Genomic DNA, 24,419 nt, shown 5'->3' on the forward strand with positions numbered 1-24,419 from the left:
CTACTTGACTCTGTAAATGGATAACGTGCTTTGTGGTGCTGCAGACTAAACCACTGTAAATAAGTGTAAATTACTATGTGTGCAGAGCAGTTTCCATCCTACAAACACATTGCGAAAAGAAAAAGGAAAAGAAAAAGAAAAAAAGGATATAGCTTGGCTCAGGTGACTGCCAGTCAGGAAGCAACAGGAAGTATTTCCAGAGTTTTCCAGAGTTATTATATAGAGTTCCTTTACACATCCATCTTCTTGTCTTGATAAAAAAATGCCCGCTTACCAGGTGTCAGCCCCAGAATCAGGTTTTAATGACAGAGGTTAGCCTTTAAACATATACAATAATAAGAATAAAAAGAAAATTCATCCACACATCTTCAGCGTATGGTTCCTGATCCATGAACCACCAACCCCTTCCCAAATGCCCTCTCATGTAGATGGAATAGGGGATTGGAGAAGACAGCCTCTTTTCCTCTTGTTTTAAAAATTAATCACTGAATTGCCCTACTCAGGGTGAGATTTAGGAGCAGGTGACAGGCACCAGTCAGGGTTCCAGGCTTAGGAGAGTACCTATCTACTAAACAGCTGAAATGAACAAACTGTTCATATGGCATTAATAAATACATATTCCTCAGATCCGAACATACACATTCATCATCTTAAGAATGTAAGAAGAGTTCTGCTGGATCAGATCAAACACCTATCTAGTCCAGCATCCTGTACCCACGCTGGCCAACCAAATGTCCATGGGAAGCTCACAAGCAGGACATGAGGGCAATAGCCTTCTCCCACTATTGTTCTCCAGCAACTGGGGTTCAGAGCCATGCTGCTTCCGATCCTGCAGGTAGTATATAGATAATATCACTAGTAGCCATTAGTAGCCTTTTCTATGAATTCCCATGAATTTGTCTAAAGATGTTTTAAAGCTATGTGAGTTGGTGGCATTCAGCACATGTTATGGCAGCAAATTCCTTAGTTTATGCATGGCTTGAACAAGTATTTCATTTTGCTTATCTTGAATCTTCCACTATTCATCTTCACTGGATGAACCCAGGTTCTAATATTATGAAAGAGAGGGAGAAAAACATCTCTCCATTCCCTTTTCCATACCATGAAGAGTTTTATAAAACTCTACTATGCCCCACTTTACTTGCCTTTTTTCCTAAACTAAAAAGCCACAAGCAATCTAACCTTTCCTTGTGGTCGAGTTGCTCCAGCCCATTGATCATTGTGATTGCTCTTATTTGCACTTTTTGCAGCTCTATAATATCCCTTTTTGAGATGTGGCAGCCAGAGCTGTATGCAGTATTGCAACACTGGCTGCAAAATAGCTTTATGATATTGGCAGTTTTATTTTTTGATCACTTTCCTAATGATCCCTAATACAGAATTTGTCTTTTTCACAACTGCCACTAGGGATGGGTGAGAATTTTGTTTCAGTCCAGTTTTGATAAGAATTGACCAAAGTCTGCAAAGTTCTCCATATTCAGGACAAAAAAGAATTTGAGATTTTTTTAAAAAAAAAATGAGTGTGGGAGAAACCAAAACTGACAGATTCATGCATCCAGATCCAGGACTTTGAGTGCTTGGCCAATTCTCAAACCAGGAATCATCATTTTACCTTCTCCATCTCATACACACTATTACACGTGGTTGAACACTCTTCTTTGCCTCCTGCATTTGTCATAGCCTGCCCTTCACTCACTTATAAGGCAAGGGGTGTTTGTTATGCTGGTTAAAGGTAGATATAAGTGTCCAAACTAGGATACCAACTCTTCAAAATATAACCTCAGCAGCTGCAGTATTTGAAATAGCAGGCTCTGTACTGCATAGTGCCTTAATGTTCATGTGCATGCATTTATAGGCATGCTGCACTGGAGACAAGATGTGTCCACCCCACCCTAGAATGATAACTTAACTTTTTTGTTACTGTGAGTTGCTAATGTTAAAGGCATCCCCAAAAGGCACAACCAGGGACAAAATAGGGACAGTGATCAGAAAGTAGGGACTGTCCATGGTAGCTAGGGACAGATGTAGAATATGTACTGATAGGAAGATCTGTGCACTGCATGGATTTTCCTATGGAGACCATAAATAGGAATTAGTAACACCATCAAGTATATCCAATATTTTCCCTAAATGTAGTACAACTTCAACAACAGCCCACATCACACAACTGACCAGAGCTGTGATAGTTATCAACATAAAACAGAAGTTCAGGACCTCTGCTTAGAACAACAACCTTCTCAAATGCCCTGCCAGCCGAGTGCCAAGGAGCTTGTAACCGAAACATGGTGCATTAAGATTGACACACATGAAATATTAATCCCCTTGATTGCCTACATTTGCATAGTAATAAAAAGATGTTCATCCTCTTGGCCTGCTCTGGCCCCAATTAAGGATTCCATCACTGTACCTGAGATTTGGGGGAAAGAGGGGGAAAGGGAATGGATTGTAGAAATATTTCCCTCTGGAAATGGCAACATTTAATGGAGCTTAACACTACCATCATTAATTTAATCAGAAAAACCTTGAGGCAGAAGGCTGCAGCAATCTGTTAGGAAAACATTTTCCCAAAATGAAAGCAATTGTAATTTCAATTAGGCCAAAGCTTTTCTTGCTTATTTTTCCCAGCTCTTTTCTTTTTAACCTACTTCTTGACCCTGTTCTTTTCACAACCCTCACTAATTCTTTCCACCTCATTTTGTCCTCTTTCAAATTGGTGGTCTGGCAACTTAGTACAGCATTGTTCTTTAAAGAATGCTGCTTGATAAACTCTATATTTTTTATTTTAAAAAATACATTACTGTAACCTTTTCCAATGTAATTCAAGGTGATGATTTTTAGACCATTAGGATGCTACATACCTCAAAGTTATTTCCTCCTTGTGTTCCACCAAGGATTCTTACAGTACATCCAAAACGATCTCTTGCCAGTGCCCTCAGTCTAGTTTCTGTGCCCTGGACAGGGCCCAAATTCAGCACCCAAGATATTGTTGGGAAGACAGGTTGTGCCAGGCTCTACCCCACATCCATTTTACATGTGCTGTCTGTGGGCTTGCTCTTGGGATGAAAGCCTGTCCTTCCCGAGAAAATTAAGCATTCAATAAGTTTTCTCATGCTTTTATTTTGTTAAATTGCATTCTTATTTTTGAAGTCAGCTCTAGCTTTGGATAAATGTTTAGGTCATTACTATGGCTCTAAAGAGATGAATGAAATGTTCAACATGTAGTTTTGCAGAAAACACAGTAGATTTGCTTACTCCCCCCAAATCAGATGGCTATGACAAATGAAGGGAAGAAAACCAAAGTAAATATAAGTTGTAGATGCTTTCTGGCTGAGAGCATGCCTATTTCAAAGCAGTGAAATGAACACTTCCTAGCCGTTGGCTCTGCTGCTGAGGTAGAATGTTATGAATGTTCATGAATGCTCCCACTGCTGTAGAATTTAAAGAATGGTCAGCGACCTAATGCCTAGTGGCACATGGGTCTGTATGGTGCTGGTGAGAAGGGTGTACAGAAGAGAAGGATGTATGCAGTACTACTGAAGTGTAGATCATCTGCGATTTTATGCATGTGTTTTCTGTGTATGGAGTGTTATGTAAATGGCACACTTGCCCCGAGTACCATTTTTCTTGGTAGAAAGGTAGGGTACAAATCAAATAAATAAATAAAAAAAATTGTATAGATGTGTGTGTGTGTGTGTGTGTGTATGCATATGTGTAAGTTAACTGAGAAGTGTGTGAGAGAAATGGAAAAATGGAATTATATAATAAATATATTTATTATAAAAATAAATATAATAAAACATATAAATGGAAGCATTCACATGCACACAAATCCTACATTTTACAAGGGTTTCCATTTGTACTCTCTAGTTTTGCTCATATTACTCCAGTCCTTTATCACGTGCACTGGCTCCCAATCTGTTTCTGGGCTCAATTTAAAGTTTTAACTTTCAAATCCTTAAAACTTGAGTCCAGATTACCTGAAATATTAACTTCTTCCCTTTTCAGAGGCTATGCTCCATGGCGGTGACATCTGGGGTGTGGAGTAGGCTCCCCAGACAGGCTCACCTGATACCTCCTTTATTATCTTTCTGGTGCCAGATTAAGACCTTTTAATGCAGCAGCTGTTAATTTAACATGCCTCTTAAAAGAGGTCTGGTGTTATTCTTCCACTGCTAAAAAAATAATTTTAGGCTACTTTTTTAAAAAAAATATTGTATTTATTTTATTCTCAGTTCTGTAAGCTGCCCAAGGAACCTATGTTGATGGCCAGCCATATAAACATGGTAAACAAACAAACAAACCCATTGATTATTGGTATGCAGATATCTCCTTATAGTTCCACCCAGGTGTGGCCATTGTATTATGCGTACTTCTTGAAATATATATTCCAAAGGTATTCTAATGGCAAGCAAGAAGCAAAGACCATTTTGAAAAAGCCAGAACATCTTCACCATCCAGGTCTCATAACAGGGCTTTGGATACCAATGAATCTGAGCTGAGTGCCTTTCTGAAAATGCTTTTGTGATCTCTTTAAGCCCACCCATTCAGAGTAAAGGTCAAGTGGGTAAAAGCCATCAGTACTGTTCACTGACAAAGCACCTATAGTTTACTGCCTTGTATGCAGGACATCCACTAGAAGTCTGTTATTTGCTATTCACTTTCTGTACCACCCTGATCCTTTGCTCTCAGTCTTTCCACAACAGTTCCTTTCTTTCATGGGCTCCACTTTCTGCCTCTTGTAGTGGTTTCATGTAAGACATTTGGAAGCTTTCTCTCCTGTGTGAAGGGTGATCTAAGTCATGGCATCCGACAAGGGGCCCCCAAGCAATCTTTTTCTACTGGGGGTGGTGAAAGGAAATTTTGTACCTTAAGTCAACTCCCTTTAGTTCATTAGGTTCCATATTAATGAGAGCAGTATAATGAGATTACTTAAAATAATCTCAGTAGGCCCCTTATTAAGGCACCTCTCTGGCATATTTCCTCACATTTGCATTGCTATTATTAGGGCTTTAAAATGTGCAGAAACGTTAGCAATTGCTTAACAGTAAACTGAGCATTATTGTTTAAGTCTGTTTGTATGTACTGTCTGGACTTTATCAGAAACATGAGTACTGAAAGGCTTTTCCTGCCCAATACCTGTCTTAAGTGGAAATGACTCCCTTGTCCATGATTTACTCCAGCTCAAGGAGGCAACCAAAGAATAAATTAAATCCAGTTGGTCATGAGGATAACAGCTGTTTGGCAACAATCACCAAATGTTTCCATCGTATTCTCCCAACCACCTTATCACTTCCAGAGCTTAGAAAAACATCCCTCTGTTCAGCTTGGTTAGTGAAAAATCCAGCCAAATTTAAGCAAATTTAAGTCCCATTCACACAAGCATTATTCTTCTCCCATTGAAATAAATGAGACCTAGCTTTGGTTAAATTGTGTCCTTAATGTTCTCCATGTATATGAATTATCTTTTGGGCAGCAAAGTCAACACATATACTGATGCAGCTGTAATATTTATGTTAATTCAAAGCTGGGGATAAAAAAAAAATGTAAAAGAGGAATCATAGAATCATAGAATAGTAGGTTGGAAGGGACCTATAAGACCATCGAGTCCAACCCCCTGCTCAATGCAGGAATTGGAATGGATACACACATCATCCATCCATCTAATTGTACATAAAATAAGTAGATTAAAAACAAAATTTGTAACCAATGCTCAGTACTACCACCTCAGTCAGTTTAACCCCAGCCACCTAAAGCTTGCTGCCCCCCACTTCTGAAAGATGTTGATGCTTGGGCTATGAATAAACTTGGGGGTGAAGAATAGAATAGCTCAACTGTGGGGCAGCAATTGAGAATTTCAGTCTACTAATCTTTACAGGGGAAAATGTGTCTAATGGTATTAATAACAAGGCTCTCTTGGTTAGTCTTAAAAATGGTATAGCTTGAGGGATATATCACACATAGGTCTCCTTAAAATGTTGGGGTAAGATACATAAATCTGTTGCAGGATGTTTGGGGTACTGCACTAGCTTGTAGAATAACAGCAACACAGCTGAAATTCATTGAATAATAGCCTCTCATCCTACTTGTAATTGCTCCTGCTGCTACATGATTGCAGATTTCCTCTGGATTGGGACTGCAACTGCCTGTGCCAGCTTGAGACATATTCTTTCATAAACAAGGGACTGTGTTTAGAAAAAACATAGTACTCAAGCAAATTAGGACTTTTGTGAGAGAACCAGGAATATTAACATTGCACAAACAACTAAAGAAGAAAAACTAGGAAGTAGGAGACTTTCATTAAAAAATGGATTAAAAACAGTTAAGAAATTGCAATGGCTCCTAAAAGTTACTCTAGCTCAGCACCTGTGTTCATACCCACTTCACCACTGTGAACAAGGGAGAGATTTCTCAGTTTTAGCAGTTAAGTTTCCTGAGGTGGACCCTAGAAATTTGTAGTGTTCCTTTAAGAATCATTTTAGGGGTCCACCTTGACCAGTCTTAAAGTTTCACTGATTTATTCAGCATAGCTATACACAGAAGATGAAATCTACTAGACTTCTGGGCTTGTTAAAATCTGGTATGTGTAAGAAGAGGTGCCTGCTTTTTAAACATTTTATTGATATGTTTATTTAAAACTGTGCTGTGCATTTTTCCTTGTTAACACTCTACAAACACAGACATATTTTTGTTTAACATTACACATCTCATGTCTTGTTTCATGTAGGAGGCATTGCATTTGGCATCTTGCCCACAACACCAGAAGTGTACGCACTATGAAATTAGAAATGCTGCTGGACTATGCCCTATTTTAAACTTCCTTTCTGCCATCTAACACTTGGAATAGCAGACCTCACAGTGGTTGGTTACCACTGCTGCACATTTCTGTTGGAACACGCTCAAATTCACAGTGACGGTGCAGGAGTCAATTAAACGTCTCTTTAGTGTTTCCCCCTTTTTTCACTTCATCAGCATGTCATGCAAAGCAACTCCCTGCACACAAAGGGTTGCACCAGAAGAACTCATTGTAATAAGATGTCAAAACTAATCCCACTCACTACTTTTAGGCTCCAGTGACACACACCACAGAGAAAGCAGGTCCTTTCTGCTGGCTTCCCTCAGGTGGCGTTTCCACTCGAAGAACCTTCTTATTTTCCTTATGAGCAATATTGTATAATCTTTTTTTTTTTTAACCCAGAATAACTATCTGTGTAGGGGCTTTGCACTGGGACCCCAAGGAACCCCTGTTACTTTGGTCTCTGGGCTACATTCTGCCAAACTGTCATAGCAGATCACACAGATTTGCCTACTTGCCCAGAACTATAGAAAGACAGGTCTCAGCCAGCAAAGACCCATTTGCTTGTCCCCAACATTTGCCATGTCCTTTAGTGAAATTTGTTACTTATTTCCACCTGCCAGAGTCACATTCCACTTCATTGCCAGAGGAATGAACGATTAGTTTCTCTGTTGCAGTTCAAACAAAGATGCAACAGTTTTAGCCAGCAGTACAGAAATCCCAACATTTCTGCATATAAAAACATTGTGTCAGGGAATAAAGCTTTTAATTATTAAAACTGGCATCGTAGTCACTGCAGCTGGCTTCAGCCATCTTGATGAAAAGTAACAACCCCCAGACACAGCAGTGGATATTCCCCCACCCCCTCTTCTGAGCATCCTACAAAAAAAGCACGATACATCAGGCAAGTTCTCTTGTGCAACCCTTGTCGGAGAGGCTTGAGAAGGAGAACTTGCCAGTGGATTGTGCCCATGATTTGGAAAAAAAAACAAACGTGAAGAATTTGTTTTTTTCCTGTTGAGATGCCAGGTCTGAAGGAGGGAGGTAGAAGCTGGGGAAATTAAAGAATGGAACATGCAGGATGGAAACAGATTGCTGTCAGAAATGGCTTTTCAAATCCTGTTCCCAATGTTCAGACTTGCTACTAGCAGGGCTGCCACTTTGTCAAGAGCAGGACACTAAACAATAACTGGAATCAAGGACCAGAGTGTGTGTTCAGCTTTATGTATGTAGGGCTTTGTTCAGACCCCCTGATGAACATCTGGAAGTCAGGGCTAGAAACAGTGAGCAGAAAACAGTCTTCCCCTACCTACACATTCAGCTAAATTTTAAGGAGTGAAAGAGGAGCTATTCATTCCATTATCATTCCTTCCTCTTGCCAGGGAATAGAAAGCCTAGCTTTTGAGATGGGGTAAATCTGTAAAATCAGATTCCAGAACACTGTGGCTGCAATCCTTTGCACACTTACCTGGGAGTAAGCCCCATTAAACACATAAGGACTTGCTTCTGAGCAAACGGGTATAGGATTCTGCTGTAATTCTGCTAACTACTTTAACAGAACAGCCTCACATTATAGAGAAATGTGATAGTGGTGATGTAATGGAATAGGCATATAAAACCAATAGTATACATTGATGAAAATGGACTTGTATGATTCTGCAGATAAAAAGAATTTATTTACAGTAGAGATGGGCAAGCTTCCTGTTGATCATATTGGGTTGGAAATAACCTGAGCTATTTATTTATTTTTACAAAAACTAGGAAATAGCTCAGTTAATTTACAATCCAATTCCATTTTACTAACTATTCCCTGGGTTCAGCTTTGCAAAGGATCACCTGTTCAAATGAGCATCTTCATTGGTTTGCATGGAGGCTGTTTTGAAAGGCAGCATACGGGGGGGGGGGGGCTACTGCTACGGAACAAACACATTTGCCCCCCAACATTAGTTTCCTGTGCTTCAATCAGTTTCAATTTCCCTATTCAAACTAATGGATAACAATGTCTTCATTGATTTCCATGGGCGATTCACTGAAAACAGCTGGTGTGGTGCAAGTGAAACCCACTGCTGAAGACCATTTTATCCCAAGAGTCTTCAGAGATGCATTGCTGTTTGCCCCACATAGGCCATTTTGGGGCAGGATAGGGACAGTGATTAAGTCGAGAGGTCCTCTCCATCTTGGATTTTAATCCATGCTAGAATATAATACGGGGCCTTCTAATGCCTGCCTCTCCTTTGAAGCAACCATCACTGAGGCCTAAGGGTTCATTTCCAGCCTCTGAGCCTAGAGAACTTCACCAGCAGCTCTAACGTTTTTAGTAAGGAGGCCTACTTCAAAGTGATGCCCATTAAAGGCTATTTGAAATTTAAAATATATTTCCTAGGTTACAATAGTAAAGAGTAATAAGGAAAGATTTTTACATATTACAATGCACAAATGAGGTTTCTTTACAGGATCAATGAATTTATGATACACCATCTCTAATCTTTTTTTTTAAAAAAACACTTTTAATTCTATTTTTTAACTTTATAAATGAAATAAACAATACCAACAACCTAATCAATAACTACAATTTCCCAACAATACAGTATTCTTAAGAGGACACAGCAATAATGGAAAAGAAAGAGAAAACAGAAGAAGGAGAAGGAAGAAAAAAACCCATGAAAAATATATATAAAGAATTATTTAAAGAAATTAAATTTAAACTCCCTTACACAGAAACTTCAAATCCCATTCTGCTTAAAAATTATACCTATAACATTGGCAATATTGCAATTCAGTACAACATAGATAATCAACCTAACATTTCAATATCATATCATCAGTCTTATAGCAAGGAAGCAGGTCTACAATTCATTTCCAGTAACCATATATTGCCCTTCAGCTAACATATAGTAATAAAGCTTAACAATTTAACCAGCCAAAGATCTTGCTAACCAGTAAGAATGGTAGTAATAATTTAAAAAGGAGATTTAAAAGGATACATAATAATAATAACAAATCACTAATAAATTTTATGTTATATAATAAAGCTTAAAATCAACTTCACAACAATCACTAATATATTTTGTACTAGATATATAAATGAGTGTATACGTTGTACAGTTTATCATGAAGGATTTAAAGAAAAGAGAAAAAGAGAGAAAAATAAGAGAGAAAAAAAAAAACAAAACCTGGCCTAGCCTGTATCTTCCATACTAAACATAGGCAGTTAGCAAAACACGTTTGTAGATTCCAGTTCATGGTGCTGGAAAAGAAATGGCACGCGATTTTCCATTTAGCCACACCTCCGCCATTTCATGATTTAGAAACTTCTTCATCTGACCTTCAGAAAAAATGCAAAATGTAGCAGGATATTTTAAGTGATATTTTAAGTTCATTTGTTTTGCCATATTTTTCACCTTGGTAAATTGCCTTCTTTTATCAACAGTGTCTTTGATGTAATCCGGAAATAGCATAACTTTATCTTGTTTCTAAAAAAGGTTTCCAGCCTCTCTTGCCAAGCGCAGGATATAATTTTTTGTGGAGATTCTTGCAAATTGAACTATAATCATATAACTAGTCCCTTTGGCATTTGACACACGGAATACCTGCTCAATATCAAATGAATAATCAGATGGCACAGGGAGTATCTCATGCAAGAACTTATCTACAAAAGTAGACAGATTTACATCAGTAGTTAAATATTTAATACCAATAATACGTACATTTGCCCTACGCACTTAATGCCTCCAGTTGAGAAATTCTGACAGAAAAATTGTTGAAAAAAGCTTGTGACGTAGTTTCATTCCCTACCAGCTAATCTTGCAACTCATTAACCTTTGCCTCCATTTTTTGCCAAGAAGTATTAATTAAATCCACAGTCCCTTGCAGGTCAGTGATGGAATTTTGGATGGTATCCAGCCTCCTAGCCTGTTCCGCAAATTGCAAGGACAAAGTTTTTATCAAAGCAAGTAACTCCTCTGTATCTCCACTTCTCGAAGCCTTTGCCAAGGGAGGTGTGTGTGTGGGGGGCAGAGATCCCTTTTTTCGCTTTAGTGTAATCATCCTTCTCTTCAAACAAATCTTGCAGGTCCTCAAATATTATTGATATTTCTTAATCCATTCCTCAGATGTTGTTGGCATTTCTTAATCCAAAAACTACAATGGAGCATGTCAGCCCTAGTTCCTCCTAATTAATTAGGAGGTTCAAACAGCTTTGAGCGATAATTAAGCTCTGACAGACTAGCCCCAGAGTACAGCCCCCCTGCTACCACGCTGAGAGAGCTGTTCTTCCGAAACTTCATCCACAGCTGCTCCCGCCTCCCCTTTTAATTCCAGGGGACAGATAAAAAGGTTTTTCAACCTTTTAAAAAGCTGTTTGAGATAGCGTCCCGCAGAGACCCTGCGGAAAGCTGCAAGGGTGACATTGGCTCCGACCGGAAGTCCCATCTCTAATCTTTCTTAGCTGTTTGCTCTGTTTTTCTTTTCTTGAAATTCTTTGAGAATTCAGTACTAACAGGGCAGGTCTACAGTAGATAGAAACAGTAGATCCAAACAAATAATTGATATTCATATGGAATATTCAAATGGAATATTCAAGTGATATTCCATTTTCTAGCTTGTTACCACAAGTTCAATTGAGATCACATTGTAGATCTTCACTTATCACTACTTATTTCTACTAATATTAATAAACAATGTACCTATAATTGTGAAACTTGCATTATGAATCATGCCAACTACTACAATGGATTAATTGTATTTTATTAAACAAGCCTATTCAATATTACATACTCAAACTCTGACTCTTTGATTAAGTACTAGACAAAGGGGGGAGGAGGAAGAGAGGAATCTTTGTATGTAATTTGGCATTTCCAGTGGCTCAAAAGACCAATAATAACAAGATTCTTATTATGAAAGCTGCATTGATCTTTGACCCCTTCCCTCCTCCAGAAAAACAGAGAATTCAATAATAAGAATAAGACGTAGTAGCCATAGTAGCAACAGCAGCAGTTCCAACCTTTCTGATCTACATAAACATTGCGGCAGTTATCCAGCTCCAGTCACATGCAACTAGTGGCCCCAGATGTGGATCTTCATTCCACCCACATCAAAAGACACTGTAAGGCAGTTTAGTGGCATCCGGATTGGTTTCCTGATGCACTCAAGCATCCAGATGGGCATTACATCTTCATCCGCTATGTGAGAAGAAGCCTACTTTTCCCCACAGTTATTTCTTGTTGAGTCAGCAAAGTGTTTATAAGGAAATACAGATTTTAGTTTCAGACGCTGGGCACCTAAAGCAGCTGTTATTCAAACTGTGTTCTGAGAAATCTTTTGAGTTTCCCCAAGAAACACTGAAATGGAAGCAGTGACAGATTTTACTTTCTTGGGCTCCAAGATCACTGCAGACGGTGACTGTAGCCATGAAATTAAAAGACGCTTGCTCCTTGGGAGGAAAGCTATGGCAAACCTAGACAGCATAGTAAGAAGCAGAGACATCACCTTCCGACAAAGGTCCGTCTAATCAAAGCCATGGTTTTCCCAGTAGTAATGTATGGCTGTGAGAGCTGGACTATAAGGAAGGCTGAGCGCCAAAGAATTGATGCTTTCGAACCGTGGTGCTGGAGAAGACTCTTACGAGTCCCCTGAACTGCAAGGAGGTCAGATCAGTCAATCCTAAAGGAAATCAACCCTGAGTGCTCATTGGAAGGACAGATACATAAGCTGAAGCTGCCAAAATTTTGGCCACCTAATGCGAAGAGAAAACTCTCTGGAAAAGACCCTGATGCTGGGAAAGACTGAAGGCAAAAGGAAAAGGGGACGGCAGAGGATGAGATGGCTAGATAGCATCACCGATGCAATGAATATGAACTTGAGCACGCTCCGGGAGAGTGCGCAGGACAGGAAGGCCTGGCGTGCTATGGTGAATGGGGTCATGAAGAGTCGGACATGACTGAATGACTGAACAACAACAAGAAACACTGAAGCATTTCTTAAGACTTCTCAAGGGTTGGGTTCTCTTTGAGAATGAAAGGTAGCTTACAGCTCTACCTTGCATGCCACACTGAGGTGCCTTGTATGCTACCCTGAGCTGCTTGATGGAAGGGTGGGCGGGATAGAAATTAATCTTCCCTAGCCATGTACAGATGTAGTGGTATGTTCTTGGTAAGAATCCCATTTCATGTATAGAAACAGTGAGGTCCCCTGGGCCTGACTACATTGTCACATGAACAGAGTTTTATCCGCAGAAGTGTGGACTTGTCAGAAGCCTCTGCACACGAAAGGGATGCCATGGCACACAGGCAACCATGGAATGTGTTCCTTAAAAGGAAGAACATTTGAAAAACATTCAGCTAGCGGAGAACTGCAGAGAACTGCTTATCTTCCAGGCTATTGATTCATGTAATGGATTAAACTGAGTTCATAGAAATGCAGAGCTAATGTACCACAAGGTCATCTTCTCAATAAGATCTAATCTTCTCATGAGAAGAGTGCTGTTGTAGCAGACCAAAGACCTGTCTAGTCAAACATCCTGTTTCCTACAGTGGTCAGCCAAAGGCCCCTGGGAAGTCAAAATCAGGACATCAGGGTAATAGCCCTCTCCCACTATTGTTCCTCAGTGACTGGTATTCAGAGGCATACTGTTACTGGAGGCAGCATATAGCCATCATGACTAGCCTCCATTGATACATTTATCTTCCATGAATATTGAATAACCTTAAACCTCCAAACACTTCCCTTATATGGGAAAATCAAACAAGCTCATCCATATGCTACAAAGAGGGGTGGGACTGCCTTCTCAAGCCAGCCTGATATCAGGGAAAATTCCTTCCTGATCACAAAATATTGAAGTTTTCAGTGGAAAAATCAGTATAATTCATATGAAATAAAGATTTATACTCCAAGATGGCATATTTAGCAGGTGTTTCCTCCCCATAAGCATTACAATTAGATTAGATAATGGTTGTGTGTGTGTGTGTGTGTATGTGTGCATGCGCGTGTATGTAGGGCTTCAGATGGTAATGTGTATTGGGGCCCCTCCTGTTTACTCTACTGAGAGTACCACTCGTAGAGAAAAGACAAGTTCTAGATTAGTACCACTACAGAGGGTGCTATATTTCCTTTCACTTGCTTAGACTTGTGATGGAAAGGTTATGTGAACTGTCATTGTGACATCACTCTTTTATCTTTTAAACTTTGTCCCCCAGTATTTTAGAGTTCATTACATTTCACAGAAGTATGTAGTTTAGTAGCATTTATATCTGTGCTGTGCCAAATCCTGCCCCCTATTTTAGGGATTTTTTTCTCTCCCTGCAAAAGAGGCATTGTTTTTTCTGCTTCTTTCACAAGGAGGGGGAGAATTTCAAAGAATTTTCTCCTTGGGGAGGAGGACAGGGTTTCTACATACCTTTTAAAGTTTTGGAGGTGGCTGGAGGATCTTTTTTTTTTTTAACTTGAAAAACACTCCCAGCATGAGACTCTTTACAGACAGGTTTCTCCAGCCCGGCAGCACTTCTTGAACTCCCATGAGACCACATGACCTCTCCCTCTCCAATAGGCATTCAGGAAAAACTCTCGGGATGCAGAAGCTTCTTTGCAAAGAACAAATGGGTCTTTTGGAGCTTTAGAAAAATACTTATCTTGCTTGCTCTGTGTTGCTGCAAGGAAGAGCAGAATTTTTCTAAAGCTCTAAAATCCCCAGTCCCCTAAAATCCTGCTTTGCTAAGGAGCTTATGCAGACCTGGAGCCTTTCCTGAACACCTATTGGAGAGGGAGAGGTCACATGGTCTCCTGGGAGTTCAGAAAGAGCTGCTGGGCTGGAGAAGAATCCTGGGCTCCTGCAAGTGCAGGATGTGTTAAACAAACAAACAGACAGACAGAAAGAAAGAAGACCTCTCAGCCACCACCTACACTTAAAAAGGTAAGGTGAAATCCTGTCCTCCCCAAGGAGAAAGTTATTTGAGCTTCTCACTTCTCCCAGCCTCTTTCACCAGAGGTTTCATTTCGACCCCATCCCCCACGAAATGCCAAAAATGGAAGAATCAAAATTTTTGGCACAGCACTAATTTATATATTGCTTTATTGTGCCTAAAGCACTTTACACATATTCTCTTGTTGCAATCCTTACAACAAACCTGTAGTGCTGGTCAGTGTGGTTATTATCCCCATATCGCAGATATGTGGCTGAGACTGAGGGAAAGTGGCCTGTCTAAGGCTATATGGCAAAGGTGACACTTGATACTGGGATTTCCAGTTTCATGGCCAGTATGCTACAGCAGCTCTCATTGTCATAGAATCATAGAATAGTAGGGTTGGAAGGGACCTACAAGGCCATTGAGTCTAACCCCCTGCTCAATGCAGGAATCCAAGTCAGAGCATCCCTGACAGATGGTTGTCCAGCCTTGTCTTGAATGCCTCCAGTGTGGGAGAGCCCCCTAGGTAATTGGTTCCATTGTCGTATTGCTTTAACAGTCAGGACGTTTTTCCTGATGTTCAGCCGGAATCCGGCTTCCTGTAACTTGAGCTCATTATTCCGTGTCCTGCACTCTGGGATGACTGAGAAGAGATCCTGGCCTTCCTCTCTGTGACAACCTTTCAAGTACTTGAAGAGTGCTATCATATCTCCCCTCAGTCTTCTCTTCTCAAGGCTAAACATGCCCAGTTCTTTCAGTCTCTCTTCATAGGGCTTTGTTTCCAGTCCCCAGATCATCTTTGTTTCCCCCCTCTGAACCCTCTCCAGTTTGTCTGCATCCTTCTTCAAGTGTGGTGCCCAGAACTGGACACAGTACTCCAGATAAGGACTAACCAGTGCTGAGTAGAGGGGAACTAGTACTTCCCGGGATTTGGAAGCTATGCTTCTATTAATGCAGCCCAAAATGGCATTTGCCTTTTTTGCAGCCACATCACAATGGCTCATATTCAGCTTGTGATCGACAACAATTCCAAGATTGTGAACTACTGTAAGCTATTTAAAGAAGAATTGCAAAGTATTTTTTTAAAATAATGAACCTTGATGGTTAGAAACAAATGTGGTGTAATGGTTAGTCAGCTGGGAATGATGGGAGGTGCAGTCCAGCACACCTGGAGGGCACCAGGTTAGGAAAGGCTAAACTAGGGTGCAATCCTATCACCCTTAGACAGCTTCTGAGGGGCCACAGAATATTTCAGATTCCCAGATCCAAGATCAGAGACAGTGCTCCAACTCCACTACTCCTCGCAGCTGGCCGGGAAAGAACCATGCCAGGTGCTCTCTGAGGTCAGGAACTCGACCTCGGAGGATGAGGAAAGGAAGTGTTTCAGTGGATGGGGAGGGGAGGAGACGAGCTATCCTGTGGCCTTTTCAGCCTCCTTCCGTCCCCTTCTGAAATGCCCCAGCTAATGAAAAAATAGCCCAGCTAATGAAAGTGCTGAGCAGGACACTAGCGAGGCAAAGATTGCCTCCCTGTGCCTTCCACTCTGCACTGGATGATCATAAGCCTCTGAGTTCAGAGGCTTAATCATCGAGGGTGGAAACAATAGGATTGCACCCTTAGAGTGTTAGGCTAAGACTAAAGAGACCCATGTTCAAATGCCTGCTCAGCCATGAAGCTCACTTGATGAGCATAGACTAGGCACTAACTCTCAGCCTAACCTACCTCACAGGGTTCAAAGGATAACATTGGAAGGGAAAGACATGTATGCCACCCTGAGCTCCCTGCAGGAAGGATCAGTTAAAACAGACCAAAACAGTGATGATGACACCGACAATGACAACAACAACAACAACAACAACAACTAAATGCTGCTTTAGTAATTTGAGTCTATACTGCAGGACAAAACAACTTTATAATGAAATTATTAGAGGAAATTAATCCTGATTCATAGAAAGGATCCTGCAAAGAGAAGTCCCTAGTACCCCTGACCTCCCTCCACTCACTGTGAAGGTTTGTTTATTCCCTCCCCTCCATACATATTGTTCTCTTCTAATTAGTGTAGGAACATTTTCATTTTGTCTTATAGCCATTATTCAGTAATTAGCCAGTACCTATAACATCAAGGAAGGAGGATTCAGAAAAGAAAAGGGCAAAAAGGTACTGTAAGGGTGCAATCCTATGCATGTTTAGACAGGAAAAAAAAATCCTACAACTCCCAGCATTCCCCAGCCAGCCATGGTAGCTCAGGAACGCTGGCAACTGTAGGACTTTTTTCTGTCTAAACATGCATAGGATTGCGCCCTAAAAGTATTAATTTTATGAACCACTGATGCCAAATGTACAAGACAGATTATGATCTTCCACTGACTAAATAATAATTTCAATAAACCCAGCATCCAGCAAAAGAGACACAAAACCCCATTAGCATTGTATTGGGGAGGTTAGAGTTTGTAGAAAAAAAATAGAAAACCATGCTACATACAAGTTATTGCACATGCAACTAAATATTTTTTTAACTTGTTTAAAAACTTGTTAGGAGCTCTATTTATGTCTAATTCCTCATACAGAACCTCCACCTGGAGTCAAATGGAACACTGTATGAAATTAAAAGAGAACGAACGCCCCTAAATTTTCACAGGCAGATGGATGGCATCATGCATTCAAAGTGTACTAAAAACCAAATGAGATCTTTTTGCTCACTGGTATTTTCTTTTATATAAAGCAGCAGTTGCATTTTGAAAAGTTTCCATGAAGGCATGAGATCATTACTTTCAATTAAGCCTGTCAGCGTACTTAAGGCAGCTGAAATGTCTGTCAGCATTTCCATTATTAACTTCTTTCTTTTTCTTCCAGGGTTATGTAACTGAGATATTCTGCATAGCCTCATGCCAGAGACTGGTAGATACAGCTCATTATCAACCTAGATGTGAATGTGAGTTTAAAAACAACTGAACATTAAAGAATGACTGGTGGATCTATATTGTAGCCATGTTGCTTCTTAATGGTCTCAGAAAAGATATGAAGAGTGAACTAGAAACATTTGCGTAACATCCTAAATTATTGGTGCTCAAATACTGATGACATTTGTACATGGATGTTCACAGTGTGTTCTGATGTTACTAGTGCAAGAACTGGCACATGGAAATGTAGGAGGTCAGTCTTACTATGCTGAATGTCATGATGTTAGCTGCTTACCATGAACTATAAGAAGCCACATACTCACTGGAATTACAGTAATCTACTATATGCTTGACCCCATCTTTTTAAAATCATACCATGTCCCACCCCTCTCTACTTCCTTTACTGCTTTAGAACTGTACTTGGCATACCACCACTTTCTGTCACAGGTGACTGTTCTTGGGCAATTGGTGTCAATTCAGCCCATGAGGATGAATAGTAATATGCCAGTGTTTCTAATCTGTCTAAAAGATGGTTAAATTTAAAGCAGATTGAAGACTTGCAAAAGGATATTGTGATTCTACTACTGCGATCTTCAGAGTGGGGAATCGTTTTTTTGATAAGTGCAAGGCTTACACCACTCAAAAAATGTATCTTGGAACTGCTGCAAACAGCTCACTTCACCTCAATGTATGGCAGTCAATACACTGCAAGGGAAGCAGGATAGTAGTGATTAATAGGAAGTGAATGAAAAATAAGTACAGTCGCATTATGGAAGCTGTACACCATAAAATTTCATACCAGTCCACTACTCTTGTGTTCTGATGCACACATAGCATTCTTGGGCATGTTGACCAACCAATTTAGCTGAAAGGTAAGAATATATCTGTGCATACAAAGAAAGGCTATACTTCAATAGAAGTATAGTTTCAAAATCACTGAAAGTAATAGTTACACTCTACTCTGCACCGGTCAGATCTCGCCTCAAACACTGTGTCCAGTTCTAGGCAACACGCTTTAAGAAGGATTCAGATAAATTGCAATGAGCTCAGAGAAGGGCAACAAAGGGGACCAGAAACTAAGTCCTATGAGGATAGATTGAACAAACTGAGTATGTTAAGCCTTGAGAAGACTGACGGAGAATATAATAGCACTTTTCAAGTACCTAAAGGGCTGTGACGCTGAAGAGGACTGCAACCTGTTCTCTGTCATCCAAAACTGTAGGACACAAAATAACAGGCTTAAGTTACAGGAAGGCAGATTTCGGTTGAACATCAAGTAACACTTCCTAATGGACAGAGCAGCCAGACAATGGAACCAACTGTCTAGGGAGGTGGTGGGCTCTCTGTCACTGGAGGTATTCAAGCAGAGACTAGTCAGCTATCTGTCAGGGATGCTTTAAACTGGATTCCTGCACTGAGCAATGGGTTGGACATGATAACCTAAATGGCCCCTTCCAAACTTATGATTCTAGGCACTTTCCACTGAATGGGGAAGGCAGACTTTGGCGCTGGGGCTCTATGCACACAATTTCTGCATCCATACCAAATAGATGGACTGAGGGCAGGAGCGAAGTTGTACAGCTCTGTACAGTCATTCTATATAGAATGTAAAAATGAAACAGACATGAGAAGTATTGAGAGAAGGTATCCCAGAGCATGGGTTGAAGGTACACGATACAGCGGGGGCAGGCAATTTGTAGCCTTCCAGGCGTTTTGGCCTATAAATCCCTCAATCCCTCATTATTTAGCTATGCTGGCTAGGGCTGATAGGAGTTGTAGGCAGAAACATCTAGAGGGACACAAGTTGCCTACCCCTGCGATATAGCAGCTGTGCTGAAATTCAGTAGGTCTGGTCTGGTCACTGTCTGGACGGAACACTGGCACCTTGAGCTCCATAAAAGAAAGATGGGATATAAATGTAATAAATAAGAGAAAAGTAAAAAAAAAAAAAAGATTATTAAACTTCTGCTTAGAAAAGAGATAGACATAATTAATGAAGTACTTAGCAACTACGACTGAAAATAATAGCCCATATGTTCGTCTCAAGTAGTGACGGACGAATATCTCTGATTCACTTTCTATACGATTCACATTTTTACAAGCACAACATAGGAACATAGAAAGCTGCCTTTTACCAAGTCAAACCATTGGTCTATCTAGGCCAGTGTTGTCTACATTGCCTGGCAGCTGCTGTCCAAGGTTTCAGGCAGGAATTTTGCTGGAGATATCAGAGATTGAACCTGAGACCTTCTCGCATGTGAAGTATGTGCTCTACCGCTGAGCCAGGCCCTGCAAAGTTTGCAATTTCCCCCCAAGTCTAATGGGCTAAAAAAAAGCAGCACAAAACTTGTACGCATTTCCCCTAATGCACACATTTTTGTACACATTTCCCCTAACACGCACATTTTTGTAGTTTTCCCCAACGTACACATTTTGTACACATTTTCCCCTAACATGCACATTTTTGTACACATTTTTCGATCACAAAACTGCATCACAAAATTTGGAGGAGTGCGAAAACAGAAAGGTAATTGTGTTCCTGTTATTGTTTTAGTACAGGAAGTGCAAATTAGGTTGGTTCATATTAAAATGCAAACTGAATGAAATTCTCCATTCTTAGTCTTGAAATTTATAGCACTGACAAAACCCTGCTCTGATAAACATATTTCACTGTATCTACTTTATATTTCAATCATTCAGAGCCAGAAGCACCAACACTCAAGGGACACGGGATAATAATGTGTAGATTCTTCACCAATCAGTTCCCACCATCTTCAAGACTGTAGTGTCTTAAAAAGATCAAAACCTGCTCAAAAGGCAAAAGCCACACTGAATTTTGCAACAAGGAACTAACATGGCTGTTTAAAACACCATATACTGAGTGCTGACATAGCAGACAGTACAGATTTCTTTTGTAAATCAGTGGACCAGGCAATATGAAACCATCGTCTACAGGAGAGGTATAATTAGCTTTCCTGTCCCACTTCATTTAACAAAGATGTTGATAAAGGTGGATATAATCACTGGAATGCTGTTCTGTCACACTAACTCAGTCGTGATGATAAGATCTAAAGGAAGGCCTAAGGATACCGCATTGGAAACAATTGGCATATCCTGAATAATGCCACTAAACTGTTTTCTGAGCTCAAAATAAATAAAAATGGAGTGGCAGGATCCTTATCAGGGCCTAGGACTTTAGTCTGATTAATTCTGCAATTTAGCCTTAGTTTATTTGAGTGTTTAAGATAATGGCAGAGCTGTGGGTAAATGCTAGCTCACTTGCGCTCCTGGCTCCATTAATAATCTGTGCAGATTTCATTCAGTTACTGGAAACGAAAACAAAGCAGCTTTGTTGTAGGGGAAGAAAAAGTATTGCCCCCTGCTCCTGCCTTTACCAGACAACAACTCAGCAGTTCCTCTGTCAGCACTACCAGAAAAGTCAGATCTGTCTTTTCAGCCGGGCCTTGCTCTGTTCTCTATTGTTTAAGAAAAGACACACACAAATATTATGGACATTTGCTATGGAGAATGACAAAAGATCTCTTAATCATTCTTGGGGATCCCACCCCCTGACTCAAATATCAATTTAATACAGATTAAAACTGCCTTGCTGCACCTTCAAGAATTCTCTGCAGGGTTAACTCTTGAACTACAAATTCATTCATTTAACAGCTAAGAATAAGGACGTGAATCTAGCATCCTTGTTCTCATACCATAGATAACTCTCCCCAAGGCTTGTGTGATTCAGCACACCCTGAACTCGTCGAGGTTCTCAAAATTGTACCTGGAAGCTTATTCTGCTTTGTGTCTGCAAGCTCTTTCCCCTGCGCCCCCGCTTTTGCATGAAAATTCATTCATCTTGTCATGCACATCTTTCAAAATGTACACATCGGTTGTTTGCATTTCTGAAATGTATGCATTTTCTCCCATTGATTAAAGTGAGTTTGGGTGCATTTTGCAAAGGTACGCATTTTCTGAATGCTTTTTTCTGTTCTGAGAATCACACCACAGAGTCACAAATATATGGACTTTGTAGATAGTGTTTGGTTTTGGGAGGTGCAAACTGGTTGAATTCTGGTCATAAAGGAACTGAAATGAGTTTCTCATACATCCCTGTCTCCTCCATTCACTTGCATTACACTACCCAGAAAGCTTTGGCTACTGGGTGGTATTAAAATGCAGCAAACAAACAAACTAATTACCAAAAACTCCACTTCAGCATTCCCAAAGTGGTGCCTTCCAGTGTGTCTGGACTATAAGTCCCATCATCCCCAGCCAGCACAGTCACTGTTCATGCTGCGTTGGGGTGATGGAAATTTGTGGTCCCAGATTGGAGAAAGCTGATTTTCTCTGTTGTAGGGAGAAGTTATTTACGTTATAATAACCCATTATTTACTCTATGGTAGCACATCGGAGTTTGTTCTTTGGGTTAAATATATTTTAGATGAACACGCTTGACTGAGAACATGCTATCATATACCTCAATGTCTGCATGATGTGAAATGCCCAGCTGTGCACTGTATGGTGCCTTCATGTTCATATGCATGACAAATAGCTCACACAAACTTGCAAACTTTTAACAGGACATCCCCCAAAGGGAAAAAAAAAGGAGAAAAATAAGGACAGTGATTTATCTGGAACAACTAACAACACCCAAAATAGGGAGAACTGCAGGATAGATGTAGTTGTCCTATTGCGTTTTAAATTTTGTAAAGAGGGTAACTATTTTTGGTAATACATCTCAGCTGGAAGTTTATTGATCTGCTCTTTGGTGTAAGATACCATAAGACCACCATGGGGAAAGGAGCAGTAGACCTGAGGTTATGGATCTATGTTAAAGATTGGGCTCAGCATGATTTGTTTGTGTTAAATAAGCTTTTAGTGTATAATACTCAGTCTGGCTGCTGCTGTGGCCCAGTTCAGATATCACACCAAACAATGGTTTGTGTAAACCATAGTTTGGAATCATAGTTTGAGCTATCGCTTAGAACGCAGAATTCTGTCTGATCAGTAGTTTTGTGTCTATGGCACAAGGTCTGTATGCTACCAATGCCTGCACTGGTGCTGATCTGGCCCATCAGACATTGCAGTTTGGGGAAACTAAAGTAGCATGCACCCACCATCCAACTGCTCACTGGGTAAGCATGTCCAGGGGAAGGTGTTGACTGGCATTCATGAACCTCAATGGCAACAGCAATGCTTAGTGGATCCTGATGGGGTGATGGTCAGGTAGTTGCCAGCTCCAGTGGGCCCTGCCAGGCAAAATGAGCCCAAGCATTTGCACTTTTATGTCAGGTGCTGGTGCTAAGCCTGAATCTCTGTAAGTATGGTGTGTCAATTCAGACAACACACCAAATCAAAGTTGGTGTAAACTGTACCTTCAAATCCACCTAAAACAACCAATTCTAATTTGCCAGCCAAATCAGACCATGGTTCACCAGTTCAAATACCACACCAAACTCTGATTAAACTTACATATGTTTACTTCATAAACTATGCCTGAATTAAGCCTGCATATTTGTGGTATTGTTTGTATTTTAACTTGGTTTCTAGGATGCAGTTGTTCTAGTTAGCAGTTTCAAATTTGTGTAGCAAATGATTATGTGTTTAACTTTTGCAAGTCACCTTGAATGACTGGAGAGGTGGAGTAGAAATGTCTTAAGTCAAATAAATTTCACATGTAGCTTTTTTATTGTGTGCAAACCCATTGAGAAGCCAGATGTATTCATACAGTGGGACGGTTCACACGATCACATGAACTAAGCCATCGTTAGTGGCCAGCAGCTATTTTGAATATTCATTCCCCAGCAGGGTGTTGCCATGGCCTGTTGCATTCTCCGAACCTGGGTGGCATGGATTGTTTGAGTGTTAAATGACCCTCAAATAATCCCTGGTCTGTTGTAGCATTGTTTGAAGGTTGTTTAACCCTCAAACAATCCCTACTGCCCAGGTTCGGATGACACAACAAACCATAGCAAGCCCCTTGGGGGTCGAATATTCAAATTGGTTGCTGATACCACCACAACCCACCATGGCCTAAATAAGCCATGGTAGGCTGCAGTGATCGTGTGAACCCAGTCACTGAGAAATCCACATGCATGATGATTAATATGCATTTGCATGTCAGTGTAAGAATTTTTCGGAGTAGCTCTTAATCTTTCCTTACCTGAGTGAATCCTGGTTTAATTATTTGAAGAAACAGTGGCTTACATGAAGTGTGTCAGACTGAGCTACTCTACTGAAGCTACCAACATTTTTCTTTTAACATTCCCTCTCCCCCCAATGGAAAACTATTCAATAATACACCATCACCCCTAAAGCACTACAAATAAGTAAGGTTCCATTATGCATTTCCCACAAAACAAGACAAATAACTCTACATGATGCACATCAGTCAGAGCTAAATGTTCTCATGTCAAGCCAAGTCCCATTTCCATCCTTCACACCCTCTCAGTAAACAGGCTGTTAGCCAGCATGTTCTTCATCAGGAACTGTACACTATTATAGATAAATAATCAAGCCACACTTAAGATGTACATGAGGAGGAGGAGGAGGAGGAGGAGGAGGAGGAGGAGGAGGAGAAATGGGCGAATGAGCACAGAGATTCTGTCATCAAAAGGAAAAAGAAGAATACTGAATATTTACAAGGAAAAGCTTCTTTATGCAGGAAGGTTAAATCATTTCTCAAAATGGCATACTGTCAAGGAAATTGGAAGATCTGCTCTCCCAGTTATGAATCTTGTACAGGCAAAAAGGGCCATGGCAGGGTGAAGGAAACCTACTTCACACATGTCTCAATCAGCCTAGACAAGTTCCATGACCTCAACA

General features: G+C 40.4%; 2 protein-coding genes across 13 annotated transcripts in view; one reads left to right on the forward strand and one right to left on the reverse strand.

The window, feature by feature from the left end:
* LOC146343729 (uncharacterized) overlaps positions 1-19,511 on the forward strand; it is a 226,568-nt gene extending 207,057 nt beyond the window's left edge. For 8 of the 12 annotated variants that reach the window (XR_014792011.1, XR_014791993.1, XR_014791987.1 and 5 more), the window contains one exon: positions 17,545-19,511. The gene's annotated coding sequence lies outside the window, so the exon portion shown is untranslated. The remainder of the gene's footprint in view (positions 1-17,544) is intronic. The other 4 variants (XR_014791992.1, XR_014791983.1, XR_014792003.1 and 1 more) reach the window with 4 other exon arrangements.
* UNC5C (unc-5 netrin receptor C) overlaps positions 1-24,419 on the reverse strand; it is a 457,616-nt gene that overhangs the window by 286,810 nt on the left and 146,387 nt on the right. The window lies entirely within an intron of this gene.

Source organism: Heloderma suspectum, chromosome 5 (genome assembly GCF_057233095.1).
Source record: "Heloderma suspectum isolate Gila_16-S chromosome 5, 16-S_ref, whole genome shotgun sequence".
NCBI lineage: Eukaryota > Metazoa > Chordata > Lepidosauria > Squamata > Helodermatidae > Heloderma > Heloderma suspectum.